This window comes from Saccopteryx leptura, unplaced genomic scaffold, assembly GCF_036850995.1.
Source record: "Saccopteryx leptura isolate mSacLep1 unplaced genomic scaffold, mSacLep1_pri_phased_curated manual_scaffold_29, whole genome shotgun sequence".
Lineage (NCBI taxonomy): Eukaryota > Metazoa > Chordata > Mammalia > Chiroptera > Emballonuridae > Saccopteryx > Saccopteryx leptura.
The window spans coordinates 97,814-111,160 of record NW_027095711.1 but is presented as its reverse complement, the minus strand read 5'-3'; positions in this window follow the sequence as shown (position 1 = coordinate 111,160).

Below are 13,347 nucleotides of genomic sequence, written 5' to 3'. Positions count from 1 at the left end.
CTGACTGGTGAAAGAGCAAGGGAAGTAACTTTTTTGAAACTCTAAGTGCAAAGTTAGGAGTACTGGGTTAACTCGACAGGGGTGTGAATTCTGGCTCAGTTAGCAGTCTCCTGGACCCGAGCTTTGGGTTTCGCTGTAAAAGGGCTCACTCGATGTGGACTCAGCGTTAGCCATGATGGGGTTCTGGCAGAGGCTGAGAGGTCATTTGTTCGGTGCACTGCTATGGGGCCCCAGCCCTGGACCAGAAGAAGAACAAGAGGGCCCCTAACATTACCTGATGTCAAAGAGCTGACGGTCTTCAGGGACATACAGTCAGGTCACACAATGTCACATCAACAGTTGACCCCAACAAGCAGTGAGATGTGAGAATTACAGAGATGCATGCGTAATGCCACCTGGCTGGATTCAGGGAAGGTGAGGCTTGCACGGGTCCTTCCTCTGTGACTTCCACACCCCCTCTGCCCCTGCAACTCCTTTTTTCTCCCCACTGGGGCCACCTCATTCTTCAGTCCTGGTTTCTCCTCCTTAGCTTGGTTTCCAAAAATTCTGCCCCCTTGCCTTCCTTCCCTGGCCCTCTCATCCCCTCTAAATGATCTCATTCACCATCAGAGCTACAATGACATGAATTTTTCTTGAACTTCTGATCCTGAAGAGTAACTGTCTTTGAAAGTCTGCATGCCTGTGGTTTCCTGTGGGTTTATGCAATGTACTACAGCCCCTTGTGACTCCGTCCTCTCTCTCATCATTGAATTTTCTCTGTGTATAGCCTTGTTGGGCAGATTTCTCTCTCTGTGTAACACCCCTGGGTAAGAAACCCTGACTTTCTTAAGAGCTATATAAGAATCTGGACGGTGTGATGTTTACCTCGTTCCTGACTTCACTGTTTTCTGTACAAGAGGAATGCAGAATGAGCTGATTTAAAAGATGACACAAGGTCTTTGGGAACAGAATAAATATGTCTCTTACCATGGTCTTGAAGCCAAGTTCACAGTTCTGCGCCCCCCCCCCGCCTCGCTCTATTTTGGTAGCGTTTCTCTCTGTTCCCCCAGCTGCAATCACAAGCATTCTTACTCATGATATAGCCTATTAACCAGCCTGCCTTGCTGACCAGCCCTTGGATCAAGTGAAAAACTAACCTCCATCTAGGGCAGGGGTCCCCAAACTTTTTACACAGGGGGCCAGTTCACTGTCCCTCAGACCATTGGAGGGCCGGACTATAAAAAAAACTATGAACAAATCCCTATGCACAATGCACATATCTTATTTTAAAGTAAAAAAAACAAAACGGGAACAAATACAATATTTAAAATAAAAAACAAGTAAATTTAAATCAACAAACTGACCAATATTTCAATGGGAACTATGGGCCTGCTTTTGGCTAATGAGATGGCCAATGTGCTCCTCTCAATGACCACCAATGAAAGAGGTGCCCCTTCTGAAAGTGCAGCGGGGGCCGGATAAATGGCCTTGGGGGCCACATGCAGCCCGTGGGCCATAGTTTGGGGACCCCTGATCTAGGGGAAATGGCCATGAGAACTCCAGATGCTGCATTGATGAGGATTGTAGCCAAGAGGCAGAGCCTACGGCCAAACCTGCAGGGAAAAAAACAGAGGGAAGAGCATTAGGTCCAATGCGTGAAGGCTGCAGAAACTCCATGGAAGTTATGAAAATCTAATTTCTGAGGGACAGAATTTGGGAGGCACACATTAATAGCCACCAGGAGAGTCTAACTGCAGGTCAGCCTGTTCAAGACTTTTTCTCAGTGCACTTTGCATACATTTTAGGCACAGGAGCCCCATTCACTGCAAGACAAGTCACCCTCTCAGTCCCACACTGAAGGATATGGAGGGAGAGGAGGGCTCTTCCAGGCCACATGGAGCTGAGTGCCCTGGGGGCCTGCTGAGGCCTTCCATTACCTGTGAGCTGGGACCCATCAACCAGCTGCCCACCTGGGAGTTTCTGCTTTGAGAAAGCAAAATTTATTGCTTAGTGTACTTGCCACACATTTTTAAACTTTTATTTTTCCTTTTTGCACTTTGTGGTACGTGCACATCTCCATGGAAACGTGTCTTGCGTGCATGAGTCACGGCATGTATTGCCATCCGTAGGCCCCTGTGAATGAGCGCCCCAGAAGGAGAGCTCCCACACCTCAGTGCAGGGCCCTGGGGACTCAGGTGTCTGTACACAGAGCAGAGGGACACTCGGAAACCTGGGGTGATCCTGGCCTCACCACATGCTATGATGTGTGAGTTAGTCAACCTTTCTTGGTGCCCTCACTTGGAAAAGACCTGACCCGGCTGACAGGAGGAGTTGGTGAGGTGTTACCTGCAAAAGCTTGGCACAAAGCCCTCCCCTCCCCCTCCTTCCCTCTGTTTACAAAGCTGGCTCTTAGAAAGCTGACTGGGGGCTCAGGACTCTTAAGTTCACATTTGCATCAGGATCTCCTGTTTTTGTTCTAAAAGCCACCCTAGGCCCTGGTGGGTTGGCTCAGTGATAGAGCATTTATCTGGCATGTGGAAGTCTTGGGTTCAGTTCCTCATCAGGGCACACAGAAGAGACCATCTGCTTCTCCTCCCCTCCCTCTTCTCTCTTTCTCTCTCCCCCTCCAGCAGCCATGGCTCAGTTGGTTCAAGCACACCAGCCTCCAGCCTCTGTCTGAGGTGCTAAAAATAGCTTGTTTGTGAGCATGGCCTCAGACTGGGGTTGCCTTGGGGGATTCCAGTTGGGATGCATGTGGAAGTCTGTTTCTCTGTCTCCCCTCCTCTCATTTAAAATAAATAAGTAAATAAATAACAGCAACTCTAATTAGCTATTTGTGGATATTCTGAAAGTTCTTCCTAGAAAGCAGTGTTTTATTTAATCTTTATCTACTTCTAACCAAGTTGTCATTAGTGCTCTGTGCCCTGAGCACGCATGTTGCATGGTGGCTGGACAGTTTATAATGGCCGCTCTCATTCTGGACAGCTATGTTCTAATGGCCATTTCAGTACCATCTGAACACTGGAAAATAATCAACATCATTAATAATTGGGAATATTAATGCTTTGAATCTGAAATTTAAAGATCAACAAGTCTCATTAGTAATGAATGCAAACTATTCAACTTCTTGTTGTTATTTTTTTTTTTTTTGTATTTTTCTGAAGCTGGAAACAGGGAGGCAGTCAGACAGACTCCCGTATGCGCCCGACCTGGATCCACCCAGCACACCCACCAGGGGGCGATGCTCTGCCCATCTGGGGCATTGTTCTGTCGCAACCAGAGCCACTCTAGCGCCTGCGGCTGAGACCAAGGAGCCATCCCCAGCACCCAGGCCATCTTTTGATCCAATGGAGCCTTGGCTGTGGGAGGGGAAGAGAGAGACAGAGAGGAAGGAGAGGGGGAGGGGTGGAGAAGCAGATGGGCGCCTCTCCTGTGTGCCCTGGCCGGGAATCAAACCCAGAAGTTCTACACACCAGGCCGACGCTCTACCACTGAGCCAACCGGCCAGGGCCTATTCAACTTCTTAAACCCTGTTTTCTCTGCCACTTTTTTGTTTATTGTTTATTTTATTTTATTTTATTTATTTTTTTAGCAAGCAAGAGAGTGAGACAGAGAAGGAGAGACAGGAAGGCAAAGAGATAAGAAGCATCAACTTGGAGTTGTTCACTGAGTGTTTTTCATACAAGCCTTGACCCAGGGCTCCAACTGAGGCAGTGACTGCTCCATCCTCTCCTCCTTTCTTTCCTTCCTTCTTCCTTCCTTCCTTCATCCCTCCCTCCCTCTCTCTCTCCCCCCTCCCATCCTTCCTTCCTTCCTTCTTTCTCTCCTTCCTGCTTTTCATTTGCAAAGCTGACCTCCAGAAAGCTGACTTAGTGTAAGACTCAGTATTCTTATATACAACTTCTTCATAATTTTCTCCTAGTGTTCTTTTAAAAGAAACCATAATCATCAGTCAGGTCATATTTAAAAATTTATGTATGCAACATAATTGATCAACAAGATAACCTAGAAGAAAAAAAAGAAGAAAGAAAAAAGAAAAAAATTTTTTTCATAGAAAGCAGTCCATTTTATTTAACAGTGATTTAATTTGTTGCATAGAATAGACTTTCATGAGATTCTTGTATAATATCTGAAGGTTGTTCAGAAACAGGCATTAAGTATACTCAATATAAAGTGCCTGTTTTTGACCCTCTGGTGGTTACTGCGCGCTTTTTTGTGCACACACACAGAGAACAGAAGGAGGGGCACAACCAACCACACTTCAGACAATTGAAGAAAAAGCTTTCAAACCAGAGATATGTACACAGCTTTTTAGGGAAGAATAGTGAGTAATCAGCTTTACCTAGGAGGTATAGACAGTGTGAACAAAAGAATGAGGTCATTGAGAAGGTGGATAATTGACTGGGGGTTATAAATCAAGAATGCACTGTCAGTAGAAAATTATAACTGGTCTCTTGCTCTTTGAGTGGGTTGCAAATAATTAACTCATTTATTTAACCAGCCATGTCCTTCTGTCCAGGAGAGTTAGTACCTGTTCCTCCCAGGGAGGGGGTGAGGGGAAGGAGCCACCGCAGACTCTGGACCCCTCCTCCCTCAGTGTGTCCCTCCTGACTTAGGGGTTATCTCCAAACAACCATCCTCAGTTCCGAGGCAATAAAACAAAAGGGAATGACCCTCCTCTTCACCTCACACATCTCCCACACAGAGTCCCACCAAGAGCTTGTGAAGGGAGGCTGAGCAGACAAAGAAGCAGTGTGGTGGGTGGAGCTGCCTGTGGCCCAACCTCTGGGCTGTCACCCTCTGTCCCACCACCACAGTGGGCGGGCTGTAAAAATGCAGATGCCCCTGGGGGTGTGGTAGGTTAAGCCATCCTTAACAGTCTGTAACACTGTTGAGAGATTATTTTTGAGAGAGAGACAGAAAGGGAGAGAGATGAAAGGCATCAACTTGTAGTTGCAACACCTTAGTTGTTCACTGATTGCTTTCTCATCTGTGCCTTGACCAGGAGGCTCCAGCTGAGCCAGTGATCCCTTGCTCAAGCCAGAGACCTTGGGCTAAAGCCAGTGACCTTGAAGTCATATCAATGATCCCATGCTTAAGCCACATGTGCTTGTGCTTAAGCTGGTGACCTTGGGTTTTCGAACCTGGGACCTCAGCATCCCAGGTCAGTGCTCTATCCACTGCGCAATCACTGGTCAGGCTGTTGCAAGTTATAATGTAGCCCAACAATATAATATAATCAGAGGAAATGTTCTATTTACATTTAATATTATACTTGCAGGTTTGGGTCTATCTATATCCTAGATATAGTTGGGGAAGCAAGCTTAAAGTATATTTACTTCACCATTTATTTCAAAATTAAATATCTATCTCTGTATTTGATATAAAACTATATGATAAAATTGTATATTTACATAACACTATTGTATATTTATATAAAATTGTATATTTATATAAAACTGTGTAATTCTATAATTTAGATGTATTTATATATTTCTATATCTCTAGATGATTGATGATCAGAGAATTACATTGTCTAAAATGTTGAGCTCAATGCCTGGCATATGAAAAACACTCTATAAATAGTATTATGAGTTTTAAATAATTAGCCCTGATGGCCAAGTTATCTAAAGTGCTTAGCAAGGATAAAGCTATTTTTCCTGTTTCTTTTCATATGAGGACTCCTAAAAATATCTAATTGGTCACCAACAGCATAGAAATGCATGTTCAAAGGAACTTTCAGCAGAGTGAATCTGGGATTCTCTTATGATGGACAAACAAAAGATATGGGGGTGGCCGGGGGAGTCACTGACAACAGCAATGCAGACACAGGCCACCTGAGTAGGGTCCGTCAGCTGAGAGGATGTCCCACACAAAGTGGCTTTCCTCATCTCTCTCCAGAGACTCAGACATTATGGAAGTGGATGGTCATTGCTCTCAGTGTAGACAGATCTGCTTCCCTCTCACTGAGTTTACCATAGGTTTCATACCTATAATTACACCTGGCCCCAGGGCCTTGAATCAGAGGTCCCTGTGATCCCAAGGGAATTCTGCATGGACTTGGGGCATAGAGAGGCAAACAGAGGATGGATAAAGCAGAGCTCAGAGGCCCGAAGGCTCATGACCAGGTGGGTGGCAGTGAGGACAAAGACTGAATTGGGCACTGTGCATGAGATCAAATCCTCTATTGCTCTCCCTTCTAGCCCTCAGCCTTTGGATGGCTGCAAGGGAAACCACGGCCTAAAATCCCCCTGTGAATTGCAAAATAAAGAAAATTGGAAAATAAAGACATTGAACACGTGCATCTTCTCAGCAGAATACCTCTGAAATAGTCACGGCAACTGACACTCGGCCGGCAGCTACAGTCGGTGTAACCTGGAGCGTGGTATCTAAGCAGGGACAGGTAAACCAGTGCTTTTGAACCGGTGGCACCCACCTGTCTGCTATGTAGCCAATACCCACAGAACTGATAAAAAATTCTGTGTTCACAACCATCTGAAACAGGTCCAGGTCCAGGAGTTGGCACACACTAGGTTAAACTGGTGAAGGGCGTGTCAGGAGGAAAGAAAACAAATCCCATTAGACCCCTCACCTAGGGATCTTATCACCTACCCCTTGCACTGGACTGAGGGGGCTGAGAGGCCATTAACCCACTGGTTTTCTGCCATCATATTAATTTTCTCTACACAACCAAAGATTTGTCCCGCAATCTACTTAGCATTGTACCTGGCAGTATGTCAGTAGGCTAAACTCTATGCTTGGCTGACTCAGCTGAAGGGGGACAAGTACTTCATTTTTGCACAAAACCATTTCTTTTCCTTTCTAATTTAAATCTGCAGAAGCAAACAGGTGTGTGAACAGGGTACAAAAGCTGCCGACCAGAAGCTGGGAGGCCAGGCATCTCTTTGCTGTCTCTTTAAAGGCTGGGGCATCAGGAGCATCCTGCAAAAGCTGTTACATTTGCTCTCATTTGGAACAAGAGGCAGAGGCAGAGTTAGAGGAGGAACAGGTGCTGGCCTGAAAGTCAGGGGATCCTGTTTCCAGGACTGATTGTGAATTCTCTTGCACTGTGGCCTTGGGCAAACTTCTTCTTGGCTCTGGGCCTCGGTGTCCTCTGGTGTCCTCTTTGCATGAAGGGTGGACTTTAGCCATGCTGCACAACCTCTTCCAGTTGGGTGGTGTTAAATCTGGGACCACCCACATTTCACGTGGCTATGAGATGCCACCTTTGATCCTGGAAAAAGGCTCCTTGATGTATCTACCTGTTCATCTAGATTCTAGATTCTAGAATATCTTCACATCCAACAGCAGTATTTTTACATTAAGTGAGGCACTGGCTTCCTGTCTAATCAGAATAATTGCATCTCCCTCTACCCCTATTTTGCTTTGCCTTAAGTAAAAGCAAGTCTATTTTTTTTCTCTGTATTTACTGAAGTGAGGCTTTGCAATTTGATGCTAAGGTTGACTGTAGTTTTTAATAACATAACAGTACCATAGTCTACACACCAACCCCAGATGGTTTCATGTGAACACTTTGAGCAAATTAACTAGAAAAAGAAATAGCCATTAAGAGACAAGGACACCATATCATAGTCAGGCACCATTCAGGTGAGTTTTCAGATGTCAAGCTGTGTGACAGGTGATTGGAAGGGGAGGTAGGGCTTCCAGAAAAAGAGGAGACTTGAAAAATTGTCCCTTTTCTGGCATTATTTCAAGGAACTCTTGTATGTTTTCACTTGTTTCTTACTGGTTAGAGTTGCATAATGAGAATCATGATGGTCTGAATCTGATTTTCACTTGTTTCTTACTGCTTAGAGTTGTGTAATGAGAATCATGATGGTCTGAATCTGATCGGGTTTTTACTGATTTCCTCAAACCCCAGACAAATGTGAAGCTGCATGTTTTTGTCAGAAATGAGGACTTGATAAGACACCTCGAGTCCAAAGAGCATGCCTGGGCCTTTCTAGCTTTTTCCTTAAGAAAAGTGGCCCTCACCTCAGTCATGATGGAGGAGCTGGGCATGTTGTACACCCAGCTACGCTGACAGGGACCCAGCATTAGGTGGCTCCTGTTGGTGGCCAGGCTGGCCAGCGGGTCCACGCAGCCCAGGGCACTCTGGTTCCAGTCCACCTCATAACTGTAGCAGTGGCGGGGGAAGGTGTGAAGTTCGGCTCCTCAGACATTGGTTTCAGATTCGAAAATATCAAACCATTGCAGGCTGAAAGCTCCCTTCTCTCAGAAAGCTGTGGCTCATTTTCACAGCCATTGTGGATAACAGGAAGGCTTCTCAGAGAGATGTGACCATGACGATTGCCACACAAGGCACACAAGGGCATGGCTGTGAATTTGGAGACACTTTCCAATTCTTTGGTCAGGAGCTCTCTAGAGGCAGAGGTACTTTTCAAATAAAGATGCAAAGTTGTTAATGAAATAAAGGGAAGATAAATAATCCTAACCAGCAAAAAAGAAAAGGCAATGTCAGTCACGACATTTATACTTTGAACTTCTGCTTCTTGTTTGGAGTAGATGTACTTTTTCTTATTATCCCCACTGAGTACAACTAAATGCCCCAGACACTGTATATAAAATAATCATAAGATGACTGAACAGTAGAGAGAAGACACACTGACTAGGGACCCCAAATAATGACAGAGTGGGGGGTGGTTTTCTCCCTGCCTTACAGAACTGAGGCTGGGTTCTGGGAAGGGACAAGCCAGAAATACAAGTGGGGACAGACATTGAAAACCCCCACAAAAGCCTGCTCTTTCTAGATCTTAGGAATAAGTTAGAGCTCTTTAGTGACTCCCAGGGACACCTCACTTCTCTTTTCTAAATTCTTTGGTTAGTCTCAGGACATCCACATGCCAGGTTGATGCTCTATGCACTGAGCAGGCTGGCCAGGACCTAGAACTCCTTTAGTATCAACAAATTGTTCTTATTTACCAAAGGTCTACAAACAAGACCACACTAATGTCTAGCTTCCCTATGTTGTAGCATTTTCTTAAGGTTTTTCCTGTGGAGTAAGTAGCATTGGGATTGGCCTATATCTGTATTTGAATTTCAGTTACACATGAAGGATTGAGTACATTTCATTTTGACTGTTCTCTTCTGAAATTCTGGGAAATGACAGTGAAAAGATTTAGAAATGTTCATAAGAATAAAATGAACCATGGAAGGAATGACAGTGACCAGTTCTGGCAGCTGGAGGTCAGAGCACAAGACAAGGTCCTCGTGGAGGAAAGGAGCAGCTAGCTGGCTTGGACCTCAGAACCCAAAACACTCTCACAAATGAAGAGTTATCACAAGGGTGCAATTGGGTTTGATATAGAAGGATCATTAAATACTTTGTGTACGTAGCTGTTAAAAACACACAGATTCAGTCCTTCAGGCCAACAAATGTCTTGGAGAGATTAAATAAAAAAAATTCTATGGGACAGCAGGCAAACTGAGCAACACAAGGGTTAAGTGAATGTCTGTGCACTGAACGAGAAGATGCCTGGGGCCCTTCTCCCATTGGTCTCCAACAACACTAGCCAACACTGCATGTATCTTCCAGACAGGGGATTAAAGTATTGTCTCTGAAGTAAGTGATTGGCACAATTATATTTGGAGAAATGACCTATAATAATCACCAAAATGGCATCCCTCAAAGAGCCGGGTCAAAGAGCCCTACAGTAAAGACCATCAACCAGCAGCCTGTGTCTCTGTCACAAACACACACACAAACTGGCACAGAGCTCTCGATCAGCTTTCCAGAGCCTCCTTCTTAAAAAAAAAATTAAACACTGTTTCCAATTACTGTTTACATTGAATATTATTTTGCATTAGTTCCCCATATACAGTGTAGTGGTTAGACAATCAGATACTTTACAAAATGATCCCATACTTTGTCCAGTATCCACCCTCTGCCCAACATATTTCTTAAGCTCTAATTGACTCTGAAGGTGTGAACAGGCGAGTAAGGAGCATCAGGCACTTCAGAAACACCTCCAATGGGGTATGTATTTAAGCCAAGCAGAAGGAGGAGTAAATATCTTTTCATGAGAGGTTTCTGAGTGTTTGCACAAATGGACATGAACCAGCATCATCATCGCTTTTCTGCACAGACATGGTTTTTTAAGTAACACGGAAGTTTACCTACACGGCCTACTCAAGTTCACCTGAGAAGTCCTTTGTGTAATTTGGAAATAGATATTTAAAGTGTGTACCTTGTAGCCTCACTGCAGATCCGAATTTACAGCATCTTTTGATGAGTGCCGGAGGAAAGAGTCATCTTCAATGTTCACAGAGAGGCTCCAATCAGCTGGCCGTCCCTCAGCTTCTGCAGGTGCGCACAGGACTGCAGACCCAGGCTTCAGCCCTTTTCTTTCCTAGCGTATCTGCCCCAGAAGCTGAGTGAGGACAGAACAGGGATGTGTGTTGTAAGGTATTTTCCCCTCCGAGGAAGAAGGGTGTAGCCACCAAGTGTGGAACAGCAAAGGCTTTATTTAGTAGAGCGCTTTGTGGAAAAGGTTCTCTGGTCTGGGGGACTGGGGCCAGGGAGGGTGATGGGGTCTCTGAGTTTGAGCCCTGTCCGTTGTCCCTGAGGACTAGGAGTTCAAGTGGTGGGCCTTCCTGGCTGGCCAGGTCTCCCATTGGGGTGGCTTGTCCTCCACATAGAGGCCTGAGGAAAACCCTGTTGCCCAAAAGGGACAATTGCTCTGCCAGTAACCGGGCTGCTTGCAGTTAGGTCAGGGCTTAGTGGGTGGTCTCGGGCAGGGACTCTGCCGGGACCAGTGACCCTCCTTGCCACATTTAAAGCAAGCTCCTGGTGGGATTCCTCTTTGTGTTCTGGACTTGGTGGGGCACCTCCCGTGCCTTGCCCCTGGTGCTCTGCCAGCCTCATGGCTGCCACATGAGCCTGGGTTTGCAGTGAGACCTTCTGCTGCATGCAGGCCTGACCAATAGCCTCAGCCTGTTCCTCCCAACCATTAAAAACCTTAAATGCCATGTTCATCACGTCTCGGGTAGGGTTTGGGGGCCCTCTTCTGCCTTTTTAAGTTTCCTCTGAATGTCCAAGGCTGAGTGGGAAATGAAGTGTGCAGCTTATACAGTGGGCCTGTCACTGGAAGTAGGGTCTATATGAGTATGGAGGACCATAGCATCAGTAAGGCGATTTAAGGAAAGCCGGATTTTCCTCAGGTCCCCGAGTAATTTCCCTTAATTTGTCATGGATAACTACTTTTTGTGCTGTGTCTTGCATGCCAGCTATAAGACAGTAAATTGTTTGGTCTCATCATCTCCTACCTGTTTGTCCCATTTGGTAATCCAGGTTGGGGTCCATGTCAGGGACTGCCTCTGGGCCTGTTGGCATTTGAGGGTTTGAGATGTGGACCTTATCTGCATGAACCCGTGCCGCCATCTGGATCCAGTTTCGTTAGTGGGGAATAAGGGTAGAAGACATAATGTCATAGAGATCATGCCAAGTGAGGTCATATGCCTGAGCGAGATATTGGAATTGCTTAGTGTAGGCGGTGGAATTATTAGAGTAGGAGGCTAAATGCTTTTCAACTGCAGGCAGATCAGAGAGGAAGGAAGGGGACATGAACCCTTACAACTTCCCCCTTTTCTGGCCACCTTGCAGAAAAGGAATAAGAGCTTGGCTCCCTCCAGTGGCCTGGAGCAGTATCTGGTGTGACCGCTGACAGGGAAGAAGAGAGAGAGACCAGAAGAGAGAGAGACCATTATTGGGAACCAGATGCAAAACTGGATCTGGCAAAGGGAAGGGAGGAGTCCAAGAGGACTAAAGGATTCATGCATGTGGGGAAGAGAGTTCCTCAGGGAAGTCAGCAAAGCAAGAAAGACCTGGAGCGAAGGATTTGGCTGAGGTTTCTCTGGACAAAAACTAGGAGAAGAGCGCAAATGCCAGAAGCCCTGAATGTAAAGGATCTCCAACCATTTTACAGTTTCTTGGAAATAGTTCTTAAATCAATCAGGGTGTTAAAACCAAAAGTCCCTTCAGGAGGCCACCTGGTCTGGTTATCCAGTGGGTATTGTGACCAGGCTACTTTGGAGAAGAAAATTAGTTTCTTCTTTGTTAGGCAGAGATCAATGATTGAGGGATTCTGTTAGGGTCAGGTTTGAATTCCTTTGCCTCAGGGACACTCATAGACCTTGGAGTAGTTAGAGATGAGAATTGGCATCCCGCATCTTAAGCTCTGACCTCCAGACTGTTAGGTAGACTGGACATGTCCAGGACATCTCCATGAGCAAACACACACTCAGAACACAAAAGAGGTCCCTGACACAGCTGTGATTAGGGAGAGGGAGCCTCGGCAAAAACAACAGGGGAGGCTGGAGGCAAGCCACTTACTACTGCACCATGTACTGAAGTGAATAGAAAGTCAGAGGTCTTGTTTCTTCCTCGGAAGGGAAGGTGATTTGGGTTTGGATTGTGACTGAGGCTATTCTTTCTGGATTTGGTTTAGATTAGGCACCTTGGATTTTTAACATCATCAACTCACCATGTTTGGTGACTTTGGAGTAACCACTTGGAGAATGAGTGGCACTATGGGAAATTATATGTTAGTTCGCACCCTGGACACAGGGGACTTTGTCACTGTTAATCTGGCTCCGCAGGTCCCAATGGGCATATATGATGCTGCAAAAATCATAAGCTTTAGGGACTGCCCTAATGCCTTCCAGGAGATTCAGTTCCTTAAAGAGTTAAACCATCCAAATATGATAAAGCTGGTGGAGGTAATTGTCAGGGACTTCATATTACACATCATCATGGAGTATGTCAGCCATGGTAACCCCTTTTATTATTTACCTAGGAACTGCCTGAGCACAGAGACAGAAGGACAACACATTTTAGACAGTTCATTTTGGCACTACGGTACTGCCATAGGCTGGGTATTGTCCACAGGGACCTTAAGCTGGGGAACATTCTGATCAATGTAGACAGAAGCATCAGAATAATAGACTCTGGTTTAGGGAGAAAGTTGAAAAGGTTAAACTCAAAACCTACTGTGAAACCATGTAGTATATGGCGCCCGAGGTCCTGCAGAGCTGCACTTCCAAGGGCTGGAAGGTGGACATCTGGGGCATCCGTAGAATTCTATTTTACATGGTGAGAGGACGGTTGCCATTTAGGGGCCAGGATTTAATGAAATTAAAAAAAAAACATTATGACTGGGAAATTCACAGTACCAGGTTTGAGAGACACTACACTGACAAAGTGCAAAGCCCTAATAAAGAACTTAATGGCTCTCAGCCCCCATGAGAGATCGACCTTTGAATAAATCCTCAAAGATCTGTGGGTAAATGTGGAAAGAGAATAGGAGGTTGGCTCCCTCCTGTGCCCTGGTGTGGGATCTGGTGTGAGCA